The sequence below is a fragment of the Epinephelus lanceolatus genome, chromosome 22, assembly GCF_041903045.1.
Source record: "Epinephelus lanceolatus isolate andai-2023 chromosome 22, ASM4190304v1, whole genome shotgun sequence".
Taxonomy (NCBI): domain Eukaryota; kingdom Metazoa; phylum Chordata; class Actinopteri; order Perciformes; family Serranidae; genus Epinephelus; species Epinephelus lanceolatus.
In genome coordinates this window covers 15,496,142-15,520,343 of record NC_135755.1, presented here as the reverse complement: position 1 = coordinate 15,520,343, position 24,202 = coordinate 15,496,142, and the positions used below count along the sequence as shown (strand labels likewise).

The following is a 24,202-nucleotide window of genomic DNA, read 5'->3' as shown; positions in this document are numbered from 1 at the left end:
GAAAAAAAAAAGATGGATGCAGCAATCCAGAAATAGCTCACCAAAAAAAAGCGCACCGTGCGTCAAAGTCCAGTTCCGGTTACATGACGCGTCTAACAGCTTTCTCATGGTCACAGTGTGAGAGGATTGTGATATTTCTGATGAATATGCCTCACTTGATGAATTCAATTAGCATTTTAAGACCCTCAGCTGCTTGCTCCCACCTTAGAGTGCTGTATAGAAGTATTTATGTAATGGAGGATCAGACTTTATGATTCCTTTATAATGTGTGTATGATATTTTAAGAGTTAAGGTTTTTATAATGTGAATAATAGTCATTTTGTAGGCGTCAATATTGCTGCTTTATGGAGTTTTTAGACTTTGTGGCTTCACTATAATATTCCTGAAGGGATTTAAGACGCGTGCATTGTATTATTTTAAATGTTCTTTTGTTATTTTTCTAACTTACTGACAAAACTCCAGTTTTCCATAATATGATTTGGTGTGTGTGTGTGTGTGTGTGTGTGTGTCAGAGTCGGGGAGGCGGGGGGAGGGGGGCACACACACACAGTGTCTCTGCTGTGACTGTGTATCACTTCAGATGCTCAGACAGAATTAAAAATGCGCTCCTCCGCCTTGTCACCAGTGTTGTGCGCATTTTCTTGACAAGCCCGTGTTCCCACAGCATGGTGCTCGGACTCAGAGGCTCGAGCACTGTCTCCATACATAACCATTAAATTAAACTCTCTCGGACGCCTAATTAGGCAGCAGACCACACGCAGCGGCGCGCAGCACCTGTTCCCACCTTCACAGAGAAGGTAAGTTTCCTTTTTGCAAGCGGAATTTACGTTTTAGGAAACCAAAAAAAAAGAGAAGTGCGAGTTGTTGTCATGCTTTTAAAAAATAGACTCCGTGAAGTGAGAATGCAACGGGAGTTCCTGCAGAGTTGGCACATGCAGGGCTGCCTGCAGGCAACACTGTATCTGTATTAATATTTTCTCCTCCCTTTGAAGGTCTCTTTCAATTCTCAAGTTCAAAGCGCGTTGGCGTTTGTTGTTTAACGTAGTTTCCGGTCGGCAGGGGACGTCTTGGTAAACAATGCTGCACGGTGATTCATGCATATGTGTCCCCTTGACTTCCAATCTCTGCCAATTAATCAATTAGCGATCAGGGCTGTAGTTGTGTGTTGCTCAGTGCAGCAGTGATGTCATTATCTCGCAGTGGAGCCAAAGCAGTGAGTTAATTTAAAGTTTCCAGCCTCCAGGAAGGAGACATGAGGGGTTTTCTGATTGTTTCACGCTGGCATTGAAGACACAAAGTGTAGGTGTTGAGAAAATTCAAATTACTGCCAGCCACAGGTTTGTGCTGGAGCTGTCAGAGGAGCTGTTGTTCTCGCTGTCTGGCTTTCTTTTTCATTTCACTGATGACTTTTGGAGACACCTCAGAGCCGTGCCGTGTCCAGAGAAGACAAAAGCCTTAAAGTTTGATGCTTTGCACACTGCAGCAGAAGTTCAGTTTGGTTTCTCATCCAGCTGCTGCTTTAGATGTTAACTAATGGCATTTATGCACCTTCCCCAGCCAGAACAATGCTCAATTAGCCACTCAGACTTTTCAATTTTGGAGTATTTTGATCTCTTGTCTCCCCTCTGAGGGCAAAGTGAGTGTAATCTCACACCATTGGACTGTTACATAACTTTAAAACTGAAGTGCCATCCTGCCTGCGTAGGAGTGGATGTGATGTTCCCAGTTCCTTGCTGTTGTTTTGCTCGTTAATTCTGAGAGGCACATTACTGTAAGTGGCGTTTTGTGACTTAACATGACTGCTGATTTTTTTGGGGGGGTTTTATGCAGATGAGGCCCCGAGCAGGACTGATTGCTGTGATTATGTAGCCCTACCTACGTGAAGTCTGTGATTGTTGAATGTGGAATGATATGTTAATTTCCAAGGTGGCATGACCAAATGTGTGTATGTATTTGTGTGTGTGTGTGTGTGTGTGTGTAGAGGGGGCTGAGCTCGGCCCTGTGTTGTGTAGGAGGGGTGTGATCACAGTGTGCCCGAGCATGACGCTCAGAGCTGTTGGACAGAGTTCAGTCCTTTGCTGAGCAGTCTGTCCTCTGCGCTGGAAGTGGTGCGCAGACAGACACGTTACAGTAACCTGACTCATGTTTGTGTATATGGCAGGCTTCCCCCATCACTGCTTAGGAATTGTGTCATCATCATCAGCAGCAGCAGCAGCAGCAGCATGCAGCACAACACACAGGGACAAGCGATGAAAATGAGTTCCAGTCCTGAGGCAAGTGTCCACCATTTTGAAAAAATCTGGCAGCTACTCGGGTAAAATGTTGGCGGGCGTGCAAGAAGAACTCCTGACTGTGAAGTGTTTCAGTTGTTTTTCAGTTCTGATGGTAGCTGCACTTTACCCACATACATCCAGGGGAGGGATTTTGATTTTAAAAGGTGGAGGAGGGGACACAGGAAGTGTAGACACTACACTACAGGCTGAAATTTCACACAGACACGCACTATCAGCAACAGCAAAAAAACTTTTACTTAAAGGTCCAGTGTGTAGGATTCAGGGGGTGATATTGGCAGAAATGGAATATAATGAAATAAGTGTGTTTTCTTTAGTGTATAATCACCCGAAAATAAGAATCATTGTGTTTTTGTTACCTTAGAATGAGACGTTTATATCTACATAGCTGGTCCTCGTCTACAGAGATCACCATGTTGCACCGCCATGTTTCTACAGTAGGTCACAAACACTGGCTCTACATATAGATAGATAGTTAGCAGCCCCTCCGTGACAAGCTGCATCAGAAAAACAGATTTTTTTTTTACGTGAAACCTGCTTTATGCAGTGTTTTTAGTAGTTTAAATCACCTGGCCTGTTTGTTTTGGAGAGGAAGAGACTTCTGTGAATAATTCGGCTCCTGGTAAAAACTTCAGCAAGTGGCCCATCTTCAAAATGCCGACCATCGTCAGAGAAACCCTGATTTTTTTTTGTCATGAAATTGCTTTACTCAGTGTTGTTACTGGTTTCAATCAGTAGGTGTATTTGTTTTAGAGAGGAGGACACCTCTGCAGATCATTCAGCTCCCAGTTAAAACATCCTGAACATCTGGATCTTAAGTTATCAGAGGAAAAAGGTGAGCACACGATAGCAGGTTTTGGGCAAGCAGCCTGTCTGCGACATGCTAAACAGCGTAGGAGAAACACTGATTTGTAACATGAAACTGTTATATACTGTTTTGGAGAGGAAGAGACCTCTAATAATAATTCGGCTCCTGGTTAAAAAAAACCCTGAACAATGTTGTTTGCAGTTGTGGGTTCAGTGCTTTGCTCAAGGGCACCTCAGCAGTGCCCAGAAGGCGAACTGGCACCTCTCCAGCTACCAGTCCACGCCCCATATTTGGTTTGGAAGGGGGCTTGAGGTGGTGACCGTCTGGTTCCCAACTCTACGGACTGAGCCACTGCTGCCCCATTGCAGCTGATGACTTAAGTGTTTTTATCTCTTTTATACTTCTGGATATATATATCAAAAGTAACATTTTAAATCCTATGGAGCAAAAGATTTCAAAATGCTTCTCCTCTTACATGTGTAAGCTAGACACACCACGCTCCCTTCTGCACAGTGATATGGGTGGTGGGTGTAGATCAGTGCAAAGAAAATCAAGAAAATAGTTCCTACATGAAACTGCTCACAACAAGGTCTGTGGATTATCTTGAGTAACCAGGTCATGATTTCTGGAACGAGACATTGCTGTTGAGTTTTTTACCTGTATTTTTGTTGCCGCTTTGAGCACCACAAGCTGAGTGCCATCTAGTTCCATTATACTAGAGAGAAGGCAGACATCTCTATGGCCGATATCTCCAACACTCTGTAACTCACACCAAAACAATCTAGACTGATACATAGCACTACAGGTAAGACAAAAAATAAGTTTGGGTGAACTGTCCCTTTAATACAACACAGATAGGACATGATATCGCAACTATAGATTTGATCCAAGCCATAGACAGCTCCATATATATCAAAATGCACTGCACCATTGATGAAGTGATACTTAAGTGTATAAACTTAAAGGTATACTGTGCAGGATTTTCCGATATATAGAAGTAATCCCTCTCAATCATCACTTGTGACTCACTGGAAGTGTGTGGCGGTGTATTTATCTGCAGAGACTCCGCCCTCTGCCTGTATTCTCTTCTTCCTTTCTGTGTTCGGGACGTTTATGGGCGTGTACCCCCACAGTGCTCAGGTGAGGTCGGGGCTCAAAAACAAATGTGTAGCGACCATAAGCAGCAGGCATCTGAGAGAGACAGTGCCAGTGAGACAATGGGCTGTTAAGACACAGTTTTAGTGTTTATTTTTTCATGTTACTGTTAAGTTATTTACCCAAAATAAAACATGTTACGGCTGCAAACTGTTCAAATTTGACTCCTGCTCTTCTTAAACTCACATATCGGTATTTGTCAGGGAATATAACATATATTACAATATAAATAACAAGTTTGTTGTGTCTCACACTTAACTTTAGAGTGGGTAAACAGCCCAAAAATTACACTAACACAAGGTTTAAACAGTTTATTTGTACTGTAAAACTGACTCAAACTGGGTCCATTTTTTAACCCAATGAGTTTTAGTGTGTACATTTAAACTGTAGAGGAAAAAACAGACTCCTTGACTTTGTTACAGCGCTCATTAGCTCCCCCAAATGTTCCTCCAGCTCACTGTAGGTGGTTTGTGTTTTCTGCTTAGCTTTTTAGCACTCTCCAAACATCAACACTTTGGGTATGACTAAATCAAGTGTGTGTTTGTAGTCAAAATTCACTCAAAACACTTACGTGTCATGGAGAACAAGCAGAGGAATATTTTTCTAAGGATTATATTTGTATTTCTTCAGGCGAGTCTGGTGGATAAATGCCCCAACACTGACAATATAACATCCAACATAATGATCTTCAAGAGTAAGGTAGTCCCTCCTCAACAGAATAACTCCTAAAATGTGTCAGCTGACTTGAAAGAACACACCTGATTGGCCAAACCCAACACACCTGAGCTTTGTTTTGACTGTCACTGTCAGATGTGCATCTCTGAAAAGCTTTGAGACAGCTGTAAACATTCAGAAGGATTCAATAAAGGAGCAGAGCTTGAAAAGGAAGAGGTCTAACTTGGCACCCTCCCTCCCCGTCCGCTTCAGACAGTACAGTATTAATGCAGGCTTTTGTCCTCTTGTGGTCACTCTAACACAATCTGAAAATGGAGGATGAAAGTGATCCCTCATTGTCATTGTCAAGACCGCGCTCGGGAGATTCATACGCGGGTGGAGGAAGCCTGGAGAGGCTTGGGAGATGAAATAATGTGCAGATGTTGGCGGTTAGACAGATGCACAATACAGGTAAAGCCTTTTGAAACAAATAAGAGCCCAAAATATTTCTGGTATGTTCATCAATTGTCCTGTCACGTGTTGTGAGCATGTTCTGGGGGTGAAAGCATCTTTGGTTTTTAAGGGATCTTGCCTGCTTTACAGGAATAATAACTTTAAGGGTATTAAACTAAGTCTGGAAATGTAGTGAAATAAGCACAAAAATCTTAGACGCCATGTGCTGCCCCGGATTCTGTAAAATATCTACTTAAACATCCCCTACAAACTTTAAAACACTCCGTTTTTATGTTACTCACACTCACTTATGGAAAACTTCTGCCATTACCTAACAGTCCTCTACCAAAATAACATTTTGCATGAAGAGCTCCTCATGCCGACCCGTCATTAGTCACGCTGTGAATCACACAGTCACCCAGAGGTCAAAACACATCAGGAAAGGCAGAATATGTGACGTTAAAAAACATTTTAACCGCACGAGTTAATTATTTTTAGGCTTTAACTCGAGTCCTGAGAATTTTCCTCTTAAAAATGTGAATGTTTCGAAGCAAGCGAGGCCGGTCTTCATCATCCACTCTTGTTTTTATTCGAATACGTGTGAAAGTCTGCCAGCATGGTGAGATTATTGCAGTTGTTTGGTCTTTTGAGGAGTGACAGTAACAAGTGACAGCATCTTGGAGAAAAGTTGCTCTTTTTCTCAGTTTTCACAGAAGACAAGTGGAAGGATTGGAGCTAGATTGTTATTCTGGCGAGTTTCCCCGGCTTATTATGAGATTTCCAAACTCAGATTGGATGACCTGTTCAGATGGACGCATTTGGCGTTTGCGAGCCAAGTGCAGCCTTCACAGAGAAGCTCGAAACATGGTGAGAAGAACTGAACTCACTGATGAATATTCATGAGTCAGTGCCTAATTAAATAATCAACAAACTTTATTCAGTCACCGATCAAACCTGGCCATCATGAACCTGAAGTCCAGCCCAGCAGGTCTTTTCAGGGGCTGATGGGACCTCTCCTCTTCCTCAGTCTCCTGATAGGTTTGTTGCACCTGTTGGGGCGCGACAATTTGTAATGAAAACTGACCATAAATTTTAATTTAAAGGTCCAGTCTGTAGGATTTTAATTTCTTAGAATGAGCTGTTTACATCTACATAGTCAGTGGAGATCCCCATGTTGCACCACCGTGTTTCTTCTTAGCGTTGAAAATAACACTCTTTTTTTTTTTAATGTGAAACTGCTTTATTCAGTGTGTTTACTGGTTTATATCACCGGGTCTGTTTTAGAGAGGAAGAGACCTCTGCAGATAATTCATCTCCCATAAAAAAAAAAAAAAACCTGAACATCTTGGGCCGGTTGCACAAAACACCTTAGGTTAACATTTTCCTTAAAGTCCTAGTTAAGATTTCCTCATATCTGTCTGAATGCCCTGCAGGTGGAGTTTATATTATACCTTGTTGCATGCACTTATTACTTTTCATATTTCCGTCCTGACTCTGAGTGTTCTTAGCACAATAGTTCCTATATTCCCAGACTGTGTGCAGGTGTACAAATGGCAAATAAAGTTTTCTTAACTCTTATCATAATAAAATCAATTGCACAAAACACCCTTGAGTCTTCTCCTTAAGGTGTCCTTCAAATGTTCTCCTAATTATTAATGGTTTTCTCCTTGTCTTGGTCTTATATTTAAGGAATCCCTAGACTGTTGCACAAAAGACCTTAGCAACCAAAGCAAGATTAAAAAAACAATCAAACTTAAAGTACCTCTGACTCTATCTTAACTGCAACATGACCAATTTTATGGTGATAAATGAAAAAAAAAAACACAACCCGAGAAGAGTGTTCTGCAACCAGGAGAACCCATTGGATACACATTTGATTTTACACTACAGATTTGATTAGATTTATTAAAATAAATTAGAAATTAAGCCTTAAGTGTCATACTTAGGCAGAAAACTTAAGGTTTTTTGTGCTGCCAGTCCCTGAATCTTAAGTTACCAGAGAAAAAAGGTTGAGCACACATCAGCAGCTATTTGGCTAATGTCCTGTCTCCAACATGCCAAACAATGGTTGAGAAACACTGATTTGTAATGTGAAACTGCCTTATTCAGTACTTTCACCCGTTTAAATCATCAGGTCCGTTTCTTTTGGCATTGAAGAGCCCTCTGTGGATAATTCAGCTCACAGTAAAAACCTCCCAAACACTGGGATCAGAAATAAAGTGAGCACACAGTAAGTTATTAGAGAAAGAACCTGAGCACAGATTAGCAGGTGCTAGGCTAGTGGCTCACCTGCAATGTGCCAAACAAGGTGAAACACTGATTTGTAATGTGAAACTGCTTCATACAATGTTTATAGCAGTTGTAATCTCCTGGTCAATTTCTTTTGGAGAGGAAGAGACCTTTGCGGATAATTTGGCTCCTGGTAATAACCACCTAAACAATGAACATTGAAGGAATTCTCACCGGGAGAAATTTCAGCCAATTGCCATCTGCAATTCTTACCATAAGACGCCACTAAATCCCCCATATTATCGCACCAATTTAAAAAGTAAAGCATATTTTTGTTAATTTAAGACACTGGTTTTCAAACTTTTTGTGCCCAAGGGCGAGCCAAACTCTGAAGGCACACCTGTATTTATATCTGTCCACAATAGCTTCTATTACATAGGACAAAAAAAAGTTATCCTCTCTCACACTGGCTGCCAATCAGGGCTTTTGATGTGTCACACACACTTATAATTTCCATGCGCAAATGGCGTCAAATAGGTTCCCCTTTATGGGATTTAATTTGAATTCAATTAAATTACATTTTTTTAAGCCAGAGTTTGTCTCTTTATTTGGAAATGGGTGGGCACAACATACTGATACAGTCAATAAAAAATCTGTTCATAAGTTTTTGTGCAGGACCAGTTGAATTTTGCAATAATAATGTGTGGTTATCACTACACCACATGGCACACCCCACCATTTGAGAACCACTGCTCTAAGACAACCATTTTCCCATTTTAATGCCCTTAATTTTAGTATTAAGAATTAAAACTATTTAAAAACTGAAATGGCACGAACATGCCTGCAGAAATAGAATAATATACCCTATAAACCTAAATATCTGTGAGAAATACCACTGGTTTCCTTTAAGTGGAAACTTGTGTGTATTTTATTACCTGCAGTGATGTATTGTGGCCACCTGGGGGCAGCAGCAACACGCTGTACACACAACAGTGACATATCACTAAGTCAATGTCAAACTACAGTTGCTTATTTACACATTTAATAATTATGGAGCTCATTATCGATTATTTGGAGTCGTGTTTTTTGCCAACTGGCGAATGTAAGTTTAATATTTACTCTGTTTTACCTTTGTGTTTGGTCTCTACTAACTCCTGAAAGAAAGTAGCTGCTACATTAGCCTCTAAATGCCCTGCTATGTGTTCGCTAGCTTGTTGCTAACCAGCCGTTAGCCTGCCGTGTGGTGTTGGGCAGGAGGTGGCATACAGAGGGTTTTTAGAGCTTGTTTTGCTTAAAATAAGCGCAAATGGGAGTTGTATTAGTGAACCAAAAAAGTGAATTTATTGGCTGGAATTTGGAAAACCAACCTGCGAGCTAAAAGCGTGTTAAACGATGCTAACACCTAGCAAAGCTTAATTAGCTAATGCTAACTGCGTCAGTTAATTGTCTGTAGGCTAGCGACCCCTTCCGTCATTACAGGTAGACATTTGACGGATTATTAATATAAAAATGAGGATTATAGCAAGATGAGTAGATTTTTTGTGATTTTAGCATATTGCAAACTATTTTAAAAGTTGTGGTGGGATATAACTAAGTACATTTACTCAAGTACTACACTGGTGAAGTAATGCTAATGTTATTTGAATCCTATTTAAGTGAGTAAGTTTCATTGTATGCTAACGTTACTGTATGACGTTACCCTTACTCCATGAGATACATTTTGGTGGCAAATATTGTAGTTTTTATTTAGCTACATGTATTTATTTCATTTCATATATTTATTTATAATGACAATGCACATTAATCAGCATTACTGTTCAGCATTGCTTCTAATTTTTAACTGTAGTCCTGTGTTGAGTTGCTTGAAACAGAGCAACAGGAGGAAACAGTAAAACCTTAGTAACTGTTACAGTAATACATCAATAATATCCACTGTTCAGTACATGTAGTCATGCAAGCAAGCAACATGAAGCAACAAAACACAGCCAAGCAATACTGATTATACCCTTTAACTAATTTGATAAGTTTAATTATCTTGTGGATTAAGATTTTTAATATACAATATATATCAACTAATAAAATATGATATATTACTATAGGTTAAGCTACCCAGTAGTATATAAAGTCATTAAAATTGGCCATACCGTCATCAGTTTCAACATTAAAGCAATGTACATGTGAATGCATCGCTAATTATAATCCAGTATATATGATTCTAAAATTCTGCATAATGAATGATTTTACTTTTGATACTTGCTTTTGTACTTTTACTTGGGTAAAGTTTTGAACACAGGACTTGTAGCAGAGTATTTTACACTGTAGTTTTGATACTTTTATTTCTTTAAGTAAAAGATCTAAGTACTTCTTAAAGGTTTCTAAGATTTTGTTGAGAAAAAAATGAGACAGCTGCAGCTCAGTTTCACTTCCAACTAGTCAAATACCACCGCTTCATCAGTGGACCTTGGTAACAGATGCACAGAGACACTGTTAGTGGCGGTATGAGACCCACCGTCTGTCTTTGACACAGATTAAAAGAAAATAGAGAGAGAGAGAAAGCCCACATTGGGTGGAAGAGGAGGTGGATGGGTCAAATGAACTTCAGACTTTCACAGCTGTTTGTTTCCCATGTGAAATCAAAAGTCATTTCACTTGTTTTAATAACAATGTAGTGTGATTGTTTGTATAGTATTTCACATGATGTATGTCACGTGACATCGCATTACATTAGTAACAACTGTGCTTATTTTTAGCTAAACCATGATGTTTTTTCTAAACTCTAACCATGTGCTTTTGTTGCCTTAACTTAAAGAAGTCAATCTCAAAATGAATTGTTTACCAACAGTGTGGGTTTATTTTGAAAAAGACTGCATTTAATGAGGAGAAATTGTACATTTCCTATGAAAGACACAATGCATGTAAGACATGTAAATTGACCAAATTGACACGCCATCCCTGATTGTCCAAAACTGCCGTAGAAGGGTACCTAGCTGATCATATGTTGACGTGTAGACAGAGGCGTAATGTCATTACACCGGGCCCCCGTGTATGCTCTTATGACGGGCCCTACTAAGACACGCTAGTTATTTGTTTTACACCTTGACTAGCTACCATAAATTTGTTATTATCACATGATTAAATACAGACTTGACATTGGGTAACACCAACATACATATTACCCAGAATCATTGTTGCATATATATGAAAAAAATACAGAAATAAGTTAATATTCATTTATTGTATAGGTTTTTTAATTGTTTATTTATAGTTTATGTGGAGTAAGCTTATATTTTATTTTTATATTGTAGGACCTCTGACCAAGTGTCTGTATTTGACGATTTGGGATGAGAACGTGTTGATGAATAGTAGAATCTGTATTTTAGTTTCGATAACGTAATATTTTTGCGATTTGCTCGTTGTGTGTGGGCCCCTGGAGGCAACAGCAGCCCATTATTTTGCTCCTTAGCATCTCCAACAAAAGAGGGGTATTCTGTGAATGATTTTATGTATACAGAGTGTTCAGTCAAAGCAACAGGGCGATTCAGAGTAGTTGTAGTTTATTGCAGTGTCACCCTGCAGAGACAAATCAAGGAAAGACCCTGTAGACCATTCATGGAGAAATATGAGACCGTTTAAAGATTTTATGACATCATAATGGATACGCTACAGCTCTCTCTTTTGTCTTCTACACACAAACAAACACTACTGGTTTGACAGAAGTATTTGTGATAAAGCCCCTTCTGAATCACCACACTAGTTAACTGATATGCCTCTAAAATTATGAATATTCACAGTTATGCTAACAGGCCTTCTTCTCTCCCACAGTCCCAGTGTTACTTCTGACTCACACTAATGTCTTTGTAAGGCTTTGTCACACACGCTCGGTAACACACAGCGTTCAGTCCCTTGTCACCGGCCCTGAGTGCCATCACTACGGCGCTTTTGCAGCAGGCATCAAAACGGACACCTGTCTTCAGTCAGCAGGCCCCTGTGCCCACTGTTGCCCCCTGTGGATACTTATAGCCCACCGCAATTATGTTGTTCCATTAGTCATCCTACGCATGCACTGATGGGCTGCTGGCTATACTTAGCCATCGTCATGGTCACTCTTGTGCAGAATGAGAGATTTTACAGTCTGACGCTTGCGGTTGGCGTCAAACCTGATGAATAGAGATGAATAATAAGTACACAGTTGTTGTTTTGAGTTTGTTTCTGAGCAGGCAGCCACTGCTCATTTATATGGGCTCAACTATTGTTTGTTATGAGGTGAAACAGGTATGTGTCTACCTGTAAAGAGAGATTAAGTATTTGAACTGTGTGGCATCTCTGCAGGTTGCCTAGCATCCCCACAGTGACGTCAAAACTCTGAGGAAAATCTATTGGAGTCAATGGGATGAGCACAGCAATTCACACTGTAACCCATTATATCTTTGTTGTTTCACCTTTTACTGAAAAATCTTTCCACCAGATTGAAAAACACACATTACTTGATGTTGACTGGCATTGTTTATGTTAATGTGTGTGTTTGCTTTTATTGTAATTGGTCTACAAGGACCACAGATCTGTCTCAAGCCCCTGTTTGGTCCATCAAGATACATAAACTAACTGGGCTGACCAGACTGCAATTACAACCACATCAGCTCCTAATGGCTCTGATTATTATTCTGGCTGAACGTAATGATACAGTCTTTAGCTAGGTAAATATTTGCCAAATTAGGACTTGACCACACGCTGTAATGCTTTGCAGTTTGCCTCAGTGATTTACATTCATGCTAATGTTAGTCATCTAATGCTAGCACACATTTCAGTCATTACAACAGTTAAGCTTGAGAGGCGGTATCATTTGCTATCACTCACAGACACCACAGCTCCCTGTCTGTTTCTTTTACACCTTCACCAGGATTATTTCTTACAGTCCGAATTAGTGTAGGGTGACTCAGCAGATATTGCTGGGTGACGTTAGCTAAATAAAGTGCAAATGCTAATTTAGTTCACTGATAAACAAAAGCAACAAGTACTGAAGGTCCAGATTGATAATAATTTGGCAATCAGCGCCACCTCCTGACAGTAATGGTTAGTTATTGATAATTAAATACATGTACCCGCTAAGAGCAGGTAGTGTTAGCTATCATGGATCCAACTGGGGCTTGAGATGCAGCTGCGAGACAGAGCCATGATCTGTTTTTTTTTTTAATTTAGTGGAAGGATTTTTCAGTCAAAGGTGAAACAACAAAGATATGATATGTTAGAGTGTGATTTGCGGTGCCTGCCCCATTAACTTCAATAGAACCGACACCATACTCTGGCACCAATGCAAAATTGAGCGCTGTCACTGATGTCATGTCTTGTCCATCTTTTATATTTTCCTTGCAAAACTCCAGGGAGTAACTGCACCCAGCTGTTGTTCGGTACAGTTATACTGTAGCATGTAGCTCCCAGTGAAATTACAAATTGTCAGTTTTACGTTTCTGATGAGATACAACATGCAGTTTGATATTAAATTAGTCTTAGTTGGTAGATTTATTTCCATGTTAATGATGGTCATCATTTAAATCACAAAGATAAACAGTCATTCATTCGCCATTATATCTAATTATTTTACGACTAACTTGTTAACTAATTTAAGGAGTTTTGCCACCAGGTATCAAATATCATGCTGCCATTTTTAAGTTGCTTCTTTTCTTCCAAAAGACTGTTAATCAAATTACATTTCCATTTCAGTATAATCATAGTGTTAAACATTGTAAATGGGCGGCGGAAAAATGAGTCTTAAAGGAATACTTCACCCACAAAATGACCATTTGTGTATCAAATTAGTTTTTCTCACAATCCTGCACGATGAACGGAAGTGTTTTAAATATTAAGCATTTGTGAAAATGCTTAATATTTAGGAAGTATTGAGCATACGACTGGATAAATGAGACTTAGAATACATTACACCAGTTATATGAGAGTTGTAGATGCATATTTGACTAGGCTGTCCCCAGTACCAGTTTTTTGGGCATCAAAGCCTCTGTGAGAAAATCTGCGATTAATCGAACCTTCAACAGAAGGGGCGGAGGACAGGGAAAAGATAGATGACAGCATGAGTCCTATTTGAACTTAAAATAACTTGACATTTAGCCACTTTTTTTAGCATGTAGGTTACAGTAATATCAGCCACAAAAAGCAAGAAAAAAGAATACAATGAAAGACTGCTAAGTTTTCAGGTGATTTGTCAAGGCCGTTGTAGATTTGTACTATGATGCCAATTTCGTTTGGCATATCTGGCACTCAAATTTTTGGGGGGCATTTCCACAAATTTTAAAGCTATCCCCAACGCTTGACTTTTTTGCCCTCTTTCTAAAGCATCTGTAAGCCTGTCGTGTGGTTAAAGATAGATTCTAGAAAAAGTAGTTGCAAACCAGTTAGTGACAGCATTGAACAGTTACAGTATCTTAGATAAATTTCAGTCCGGTTATCGTCAGTTACATTCCACAGAAACTGCTCTTCTCAGGGTCTCCAATGACATCATGATGGCCTCCGATGCCGGTAAATCCACTATCCTGGTTCTGCTTGATCTCAGTGCAGCCTTTGACACTGTTGATCACCACATCCTTTTAGACAGGCTGAGGGACAGGGTAGGAATCTCAGGGACCGCTCTTCATTGGTTTAAATCCTGTCTGTCTGATCGATCCTTTTCTGTGGCTGTTGGCCCTCATAAATCAGAGTTTGCCCCCCTTTCTTGTGGGGTGCCCCAAGGTTCAGTGCTTGGGCCTATCCTCTTTACGCTATACATGCTCCCTCTCAGAGATGTCATCAGCAATTTTGAAGGTATATCATACCATATGTATGCAGATGATCTCCAGTTATATTTTTCTTTTAACCCTGATAGGACCAATGGAATTGATTCACTGTACGATTGTATGAATGTAATTAAGGACTGGATGTCTTTTAACTCCCTTCAGTTGAACGCAGCTAAAACTGAGATTATAATTATTGCATCTGACGCCTCAGCATCTAAAGTGGCCAGGTGCTTAGGGTCCCTCAGTGCAAATGTGCGCCCCAAGTTGAGAAACCTTGGGGTCACATTTGATCAGGCCATGCTCTTCGATGACCACATCAAAACTGTCAATTACTCCTGCTTTTTCCACCTCAAAAACATTTCCAAACTCAGATCCATGTTAACTTATTCTGAGCTAGAAATGATCATCCATGCTTTTATTTCCTCACGTCTAGATTACTGTAATTCTCTTTTCACCTGTCTCAATAAAACTTCATTAGACCGCCTCCAACTAGTCCAGAACGCTGCCACCAGGCTTCTGTCCAGATCTCGTAAGTTCACTCACATCTCTCCAGTCCTGGCATCCCTGCACTGGCTCCCTGTTAATTTCAGGATCCAGCACAAGTTTCTAACCATCACTTACAGAGCCCTCCATGGTCAAGCACCTGCATACTTGATGGATCTGGTGTCCTTTCACTGTCCTGTCAGGTCACTGCGGTCCGCTGAAGGCCACCTACTTACTGTCCCTGACACAAGATTAAAGACGAAAGGTGATAGAGCCTTTAAGGCTGTTGCACCGAAATGGTGGAATGCACTACCTCATGAGCTGAGAGCGGCCTCTTCTGTGGACACTTTTAAAAAGCAGTTAAAAACACATCTGTTTAGGCATGCGTTCCATTAATTGTCCATTGTATCATCTCTGTATTTCGCTGCACTTTACTTGTTATTTGTTTTTGTGTATTTTGCATTGTTTCTGTTATTGTATTTTTTGTATTTTATCTTGTGAAGCACTTTGTGAGTCCTCTCTGTGAGAAGTGCCATACAAATAAAATTTACTTACTTACTTACTTACTTACTTAAAGTATCCCAGTTTCAGTAGTGCTGGACCACTAGTGGCTGACATAGATGAGAGCGAGCCAAAGTCACAAATATATCCCTAAGTTTAAATGCCCTTATCTGAGAATAACTAGTAATTATATATATATATACATATATATATATATATATATAAATGGAGCATTTGAATACTGATTTGGAAGTTGATTACCATAGCAACGATCGAAGCTTCGAAGCATTCGGGTCAGCCCTTGTTTTGATAAGTTTTGCTGTTGCTGAAGGCGGAACGATCTTACTCCAGTTTATTAAGACTTTTCTTAGTTTTTGAATCCTTTTCTTTCTTTATGAGTCCAACATAACACAAGGTGAATAACTGATATACAAATGGGCATTTTGTTGTTGAAATATACCTTAATAATATAATTTATAGATGACTGCAATTTTAAAATGAAAACAGACATCAATTCTAAGTATTTTCAATGTAGGTTTAATATTTAATTGTGCATATATATAAAACGTCATTTATAAAATATGTAAAATCATGAAGGAGAACAGAAAATATTGGTAATCTCCTGAAACAACATTTGTGAATTATCACAGTTCTAATAAAATCAATCTTATGGTCTTCACATTCAGATTGAATTAAATTGAAAAACAGCTGAGAGACTGATGGTTTCTTGGTTTCTTTTCTGCAAAAAGTACAAATGACGTCAACATTGGCAAAATGTGACGCAAAAACAATAGTGAGGTTTATGTCCAGTCTGATTTTTAAATGTATTTTTAAAGCCTTGTCTTGTCGTGTTTGAATAGAGCCATTACAGAGATCAGTGTTAGAATACCAAAAGGCCGCAACTTGAACAGATTACATTCATGAAAGGGCTAAAGAAATCCTCTTTGAGAAAACCCATTAAATTACAGAAGCTAGTTGACCCAAGGCCAGCCAGGAGAGGTGGAAGGACTTTGGCTCTTTATGATAAATAACTGTAAAACACAAAAACTGGCACATTTACTGAAGATTATTATTCAATACCCTCATACCCACTACTGAGCAGCTTGTTGGGGTGCAGCTGTTATGGTTGAAAATGTACAAACTAATTTTCTTTTTAATAATATTCACAAACACTTAATTTTCTTTGCCATGGTGAAAAAATGGTCTCAGTAGCCTGTTGACAGTTTGCACAAAGTGTTGACAGTGTGTACGGACACTTTATTTTAGTGACCGCACTGCAAAAGTTTGAGTAAAGTTTGGGGTTTACTTCCCACTGGCAGTGTCTGTTGTTCCTTTCTGTCATAATTAGAGGTGAAGTGTCTGTGTGTGTTCTAGATTTTAAAAGTTATGGTTTTTTGACAGACAGTTTGAATATGAATTGAATATGACTCATTTCCTTCAGTGTACCTGTGTGAGCAGGTTACTTCTAAGTTAAGTTTGCAGCCACACAAGTAAAATAAGGAAACTACACCCTGACAGTTGAAGTAAAAACTGTTGAGAAGTCGTGAGACTGTTGATTGTCTAAGGTAAATAGTGCTGTAAATAAGATGAAATTCAGAATACACATTATAATAAACATATTAGAAAATCTATAAGTGAACAAAATAGTATAGGAAAAACAAATGTGTGAATTTACAGTGGCCGGATAGCTGCCTGCTCATCAAAATCTCCAGATGGAAATACCGTATGTAGGATGTGACAATGAGCAAAGTGCACGACATCGCTGTCTGTTTTCAGTATCACTATCATTACATGTTTGTTGGCTGGAGGTTACATCCGCGGAGAAAAAAATGTTGTGAAGACTCTGCGTTGCACCTTGGATGATGAAGCAGAGGCTGGAGATGGTGTGTGTGGCTGCATCAGCTCAGTGTCGAGGGGGCGGGAGATGTTGTGGAGGATTCGGTTTCCTCCTCGTCCTCCCTCTGCTGCTGTCTCGGGAGTCTCTGGAACTGTCTCTGGAATTATTTAGTTATGTTTTGTGTTGCTGTGGATAGCTGGTGAAATGTAATGAACAGTATGGATGATTTATCGTGGAGATATTTCCATTGTAGCTAAAATTGAGTTTGAGAATACATCAAGCGTAAACATCAGTAGCAATTACTCTTATTATTTTGGATTAATGATCAGAAATAATCTTAGAGAGGCAGAGATATTAATTTCTCCTCTGGCTGAATTCTCAAGAGACCAAAATGCAGTGCAGCTAGGAGATGTGCTGTGTTTAGTGTAAAGGGCAGTTTTGTCTTCAGTGGACCCCTGCGCTCTTTTGCTCTTACTATCTCTATCATTAAGGCTACCTCCACCTACACACAAATACTTAGCTGAATACACGTTTATGTGGATGTGGAGGCTGTTGAAAATAATTCTGGGAAATGTAGGAAATCACTAACTGGAGTGGAAGAAGAAGAGGCAAGCGAAAATCTAAACTGTAGGAATTTGTTGAACTTTACAGATTGAGTAATCTTAGGGGGAATCCTTCCTTCAATGGGACAGTTCACCCCAAAATACTTGTAGTGCTATTTATCAGTCCAGATTGTTTTGATGTGAGTTGCCAAGTGTTTGAGATATCGGCTGTAGAAATGTCTGCCTTCTCTCGATTATAATGAAACTACATGGCACTCTGCTTGGGGTGCTCAAAGTGCGGAAAATAAATACACTAGGGCTTCCCCCTGAACGTCAGAGGTTCGAATCATAGTCAGAGACCCCTCAGTCAACTGATTCCTTCAAGTTGAGCAGTCAGAGACCCCTTAGTTAACTATGATCCCTTCAAGTCGAGCAGTCGGACACCCCTCAGTCAACTGATTCCTTCAAGTCGAGCAGTCGGACACCCCTCAGTCAACTGATTCCTTCAAGTTGAGCAGTCAGAGACCCCTTAGTTAACTATGATCCCTTCAAGTCGAGCAGTCGGACACCCCTCAGTCAACTGATTCCTTCAAGTCGAGCAGTCGGACACCCCTCAGTCAACTGATTCCTTCAAGTTGAGCAGTCAGAGACCCCTCAGTCAACTGATTCCTTCAAGTTGAGCAGTCAGAGACCCCTTAGTTAACTATGATCCCTTCAAGTCGAGCAGTCGGACACCCCTCAGTCAACTGATTCCTTCAAGTCGAGCAGTCAGAGACCCCTCAGTCAACTGATTCCTTCAGGTTGAGCAGTTGGAGACCCCTTAGTCGACTTTGATTCCTTCAGGTCGAGCAGTCGGAAACCCCTCATTCGACTTTGATCCCTTCAAGTTGAACAGTCGGAGACCCCTTAGTCGACTTTGATCCCTTCAAGTTGAGCAGTCAGAAACCCCTTAGTCGACTTTGATCCCTTCAAGTCAAGCAGTCAGGGAGACCCCTTCGTCAACTATGATTCCTTCAAGTTGAGCAGTCGGAAACCCCTCAATCAACTTGGATCCCTTCAAGTCGAGCAGTCTGTGACCCCTCGGTCAACTGATTCCTTAAAGTCGAGCAGTCAGAGACCCCTTAGTCGACTTTGATTCTTTCAAGTCGAGCAGTCGGAAACCCCTCAATTGACTATGATTCCTTCAAGTAGAGCAGTCGGAGACCCCTCTATAGACTATGATTCCTTCAAGTAGAGCAGTCGGAGACCCCTCTATAGACTATGATTCTTTCAAGTCGAGCAGTCAGAGACCCCTCTATCAACTATGATTCTTTCAAGTCGAGCAGTCGGACACCCCTCAATCGACAATGATTCCTTCAAGTCGAGCAGTCGGAGACCCCTCAGTCGACTTTGATCCCTTCAAGTTGAGCAGTCGGAGACCCCTTAGTCGACTTCGATTCCTTCAAGTCGAGTAGTCGGAAACCCCTCAATCGACTTTGATCCCTTCAAGTTGAGCAGTCGGAGACCCCTTAGTCGACTTTGATCCCTTCAAGTTGAGCAGTCGGGGAGACCCCTTAGTCAACTATGATTCCATCAAGTTGAGCAGTCGGAGACCCCTCGGTCAACTGATTCCTTCAAGTAGAGCAGTCAGAAACCCCTTAGTCGACTTTGATTCTTTCAAGTCGAGCAGTCGGAGACCCCTCTATCAACTATGATTCCTTCAAGAAGAGCAGTCGGAGACCCCTCTATCGACTATGATTCCTTCAAGTAGAGCAGTCGGAGACCCCTCTATTGACTCTGATTCCTTCAAGTAGAGCAGTCGGAGACCCCTCTATCAACTATGATTCCTTCAAGTCGAGCAGTCGGAGACCCCTCAGTCGACTGATTCCTTCAGGTCGAGCAGTCGAAGACACCTCAGTCGACTGATTCCTTCAGTTCAAGCAGTCGGAGACACCTCAGTTAACTGTGATTCCTTCAAGTCGAGTAGTCTTCAAGTTCAGTCAGTTTGCATTGCACTTCTGGTGACGTTTTGGTCTCCAGATTTAGCTGCTGTGTTAGCACTCTTCTGTTCTCTACTTAGAAGTGGTGAATTTACAGCTCACAGCAACTTAATATCAAGTGTCACCAAAAAAAGTTGCACATGTTGGATCTGCTGTTAGCGCAGTTAGCTTGTTTAATATATTACGTGATTGTCGCTGTCACCCTGAACGCCCCACTGAACCCCATTCAACCTCTCAAACTCTATATGAAAACAGCCAAATCTGATTCGACTGACATAATTCTAAGTCAGGTACACCCCTAGTAGGAACTATTTTCTTTCTACCAAACTCCAGCCCCCAACCATATCACTGCACTGAAGTAAGCATGCATCTACTGCTAGCTCACCTAGCACCACTGAGCTAGCTAACATTACAGCTCAGCTGAGGAGGATACCATTAATGTTTACATCTCATTCTGTCACAAGCACAAGCCTCTTGTCCATGAGTAGATGCACGCTTCCTTCTGCTTAGTGATACTATTGGTGGGTGTATTTCAGTAGAAAGAAAATAGTTCCTACATGAAACTGCTCACAACAAGGTCTGTGGATTATCTTGGGTAACTCAGGTCATGATATCTGGAAAGAGACATTGCTGTTGAGTTTTTCAAATGTTTTTTTTGTGTGCTTTGAGCACCACAGGAAGACATCTCGTGCATGCATTGCAGAACAGATAGAGCAGGGTGATGAAAAACTCCAAAGTTTTGAATCAGCTGCCAAGAACTGCTGCATTCATGTGCTACATTAACATGCACGGAAGATGTTGGTCATGATCAAGACAAGAAGAAGAAGAAACAGTTGCAGGTTGGATGATAGAGTATGGTAAAATGCAGTAAGAACCCAAAACACCACTGCATCACATTGCAAAGATGGAAAGTATTTTTTTTGTAGAAAGAGGCAGGTTAAATGTTTTCTTTCAGTACCTGTCTCAGGCAGGTTTCATATTTCCAAAAAACTGATCTTTAACCCCTTGAAATGAATGGAAATCGATGTGTAACTGGAAAGTGGGAAATTCATCTAAAGGCTTGTAGTGCTTTGAAAAATGTGCTGCAGCAGTAAAAAAAATGTGTGTAATTTTACCTCTCTTTACTCTCTTTACTAACTGAAAGGAACAAAATTCCAGCAACTCATGTAGTATTAAGATCAACTTTATCATCTGTTTGTGGCCTTTGTGAGGGTCAACATAAAGCATTTTACTAGCATTTAAAAAGTTAAAATAAGTGAGGAAAAGGTTAAAATGAAGACTAAATTTAAGACTGATTTTCCTTCTCTATGCACATTGCCATGACTTGTATGTGAAGTTGCAGGGTTTCCCACACATTCATTTATTTATAGCATCTGCCATGATTAAAACATCTGCTGCCATGTTTTAATTTTCTAGTGTTAGAGCTGGAACATTTATTAGGAGCGCTGCTGGAATATATATATATATATACAGTACAGGCCAAAAGTTTGGACACACCTTCTCATTCAGTGCGTTTTCTTTATTTTCATGACTATTTACATTGTAGATTCTCACTGAAGGCATCAAAACTATGAATGAACACATGTGAAGTTATGTACTTAACAAAAAAAGGTGAAATAACTGAAAACGTTTTATATTCTAGTTTCTTCAAAATAGCCACCCTTTGCTCTGATTACTGCTTTGCACACTCTTGGCATTCTCTCGATGAGCTTCAAGAGGTAGTCACCTGAAATGGTTTCCACTTCACAGGTGTGCCTTATCAGGGTTAATTAGTGGAATTTCTTGCTTTATCAATGGGGTTGGGACCATCAGTTGTGTTGTGCAGAAGTCAGGTTAATACACAGCCGACAGCCCTATTGGACAACTGTTAAAATTCATATTATGGCAAGAACCAATCAGCTAACTAAAGAAAAACGAGTGGCCATCATTACTTTAAGAAATGAAGGTCAGTCAGTCCGGAAAATTGCAAAAACTTTAAATGTGTCCCCAGGTGGAGTCGCAAAAACCATCAAGCGCTACAACGAAACTGGCACACATGAGGACCAACCCAGGAAAGGAAGACCAAGAGTCACCTCTGCTTCTGAGGATAAGTTCATCTGAGTCACCAGCCTCAGAAATGGCAAGTTAACAGCAGCTCAGATCAGAGACCAGATGAATGCCACACAGAGTTCTAGCAGCAGACCCATCTCTAGAACAACTGTTAAGAGGAGACTGCGCAAATCAGGCCTTCATGGTCAAATAGCTGCTAGGAAACCACTGCTAAGGAGAGGCAACAAGCAGAAGAGATTTGTTTGGGCCAAGAAACACAAGGAATGGACATTAGACCAGTGGAAATCTGTGCTTTGGTCTGATGAGTCCAAATTTGAGATCTTTGGTTCCAACCGCCGTGTCTTTGTGAGACGCAGAAAAGGTGAACGGATGGATTCCACATGCCTGGTTCCCACTGTGAAGCATGGAGGAGGAGGTGTGATGGTGTGGGGGTGTTTTGCTGGTGACACTGTTGGGGATTTATTCAAAATTGAAGGCACACTGAACCAGCATGGCTACCACAGCATCCTGCAGCGACATGCCATCCCATCCGGTTTGCGTTTAGTTGGACGATCATTTATTTTTCAACAGGACAATGACCCCAAACACACCTCCAGGCTGTGTAAGGGCTATTTGACCAAGAAGGAGAGTGATGGAGTGCTGCGGCAGATGACCTGGCCTCCACAGTCACCGGACCTGAACCCAATCGAGATGGTTTGGGGTGAGCTGGACTGCAGAGTGAAGGCAAAGGGGCCAACAAGTGCTAAACACCTCTGGGAACTCCTTCAAGACTGTTGGAAAACCATTTCAGGTGACTACCTCTTGAAGCTCATGGAGAGAATGCCAAGAGTGTGCAAAGCAGTAATCAGAGCAAAGGGTGGCTATTTTGAAGAAACTAGAATATAAAACATGTTTTCAGTTATTTCCCCTTTTTTTGTTAAGTACATAACTCCACATGTGTTCATTCATAGTTTTGATGCCTTCAGTGAGAATCTACAATGTAAATAGTCATGAAAATAAAGAAAACGCATTGAATGAGAAGGTGTGTCCAAACTTTTGGCCTGTACTGTATATATATATGCCGTTTGGTTATTCATTGCATCCACATTCATGATGTGCAGTGTTGACAGTGTGAGTTGCTTCACTTCATTCACCACCTCACTCTCATTGGTTCCAGTTTATTTTGTGCTCCGCTGCAAGTTCCCTCACCTTGCAGACGCTGAGCCGTAGGTGGTTCTTGTCTCACCAGACTCCCGCTTCACATGACAAAGCTGTCATCGGGGAACATCTGGAGGTGGCACAAAGTGTTGAGATTCTTCAGATAAGGTTCAAACCACAGGGGATCTGTAACCAGATGGGGAGCTGGTCTGGAGGTGGACAAATCTGGACACCGCGATGTTGTCCATCTGCAGCAGGCTGAGCTTCCTGCTGAGCAGCTGATCAATGTCAGTGATCTCTTTCATCCTACACTGTTCTCCTGAAAATTTGTGTTTTGTCATCCGCCTCTTTAGCTTCTTTTAGGTCAGCACAGCTTCCGCTCCACCTCCAGCCCTGAAAGCCATCTTTTTTTGTCTTGACTGCCTTCTTATCAAGAATTTGCCATGTGAAGAATTGTGTCTGTATCAGATTAACAGATGCGTGACACTGTAGTCTGATGAGTGACGGCTGGCGATGTTTTCTGCGTGACTCATACTTATTCTTACTGCAGAAATTATTATTTTTTCTACTAACACCTTGGAAATCTACAGGGAAATGTAAATCAACACCGATACCTATAGCACCTGCTATGCTTTCTCAGGATCTGCCAAAAAAAATTGTATTCTGTGAGTGTTTGAGTCACTCTGTCAATCCGTCATCACTCACTCAGCCAGCACGGCGGTCAGTCCTTCTGTCCAGTGTTTCATCTCTTTCCAAATCTCTCATCTCTTCTCTAAAAAGGTGTAAACTAGTCAGGTTTTCTGCAGCAGTCAGTCAACATTTGCACAACAATATCTGATGTTGTCTGTCCAAAATACCCATTAGCTGCCCACTGGTTTTTGGCACTGTAAATGCTAACTCCAGTATGCCTGTACGAGCTTACTCCCCCTGTACTGTTTCCCACAAGAGGGAATGTGATTTAGGGTTTTCCGAAACTCCACTTTTCTCTACAACTCCCCACAGATTCCCACTACTAGGCTCAGCGCTTCTTTTCCTCCTTCTACTCCTCTCATCCCCCTTTAGACAAGTCTTGCCCTAACTGTCTTTTCATCTACTTGTTAAGTCCTCAGTGCGTTCAGCAGCATCAGACTTTCTGGTCTATCCCGCTGGGTTCCCGGCTGCTGCTGCCACCGCTGCTGCTGCCTTCAGGTGCAAAAACACCTTGTTAGATATACAGTGTATGTCTCCTTCTGCTTATTACACTTGCAGTCTGCCAGCTTGAACTTCAGCACTGCAGGCTCGCTGAAGTTGTGATTTCCTTAC

At 40.8% G+C, this 24,202-nt stretch overlaps 1 protein-coding gene across 2 annotated transcripts in view; it reads left to right on the top strand.

Annotated features, from left to right (window-relative positions):
- The first annotated feature begins 563 nt into the window (after positions 1 to 563).
- rin1b (Ras and Rab interactor 1b) overlaps positions 564 to 24,202 on the top strand; it is a 55,042-nt gene continuing 31,403 nt past the window's right edge. For both annotated transcript variants that reach the window (XM_033651783.2, XM_033651782.2), the window contains exon 1: positions 564 to 797. The gene's annotated coding sequence lies outside the window, so the exon portion shown is untranslated. The remainder of the gene's footprint in view (positions 798 to 24,202) is intronic.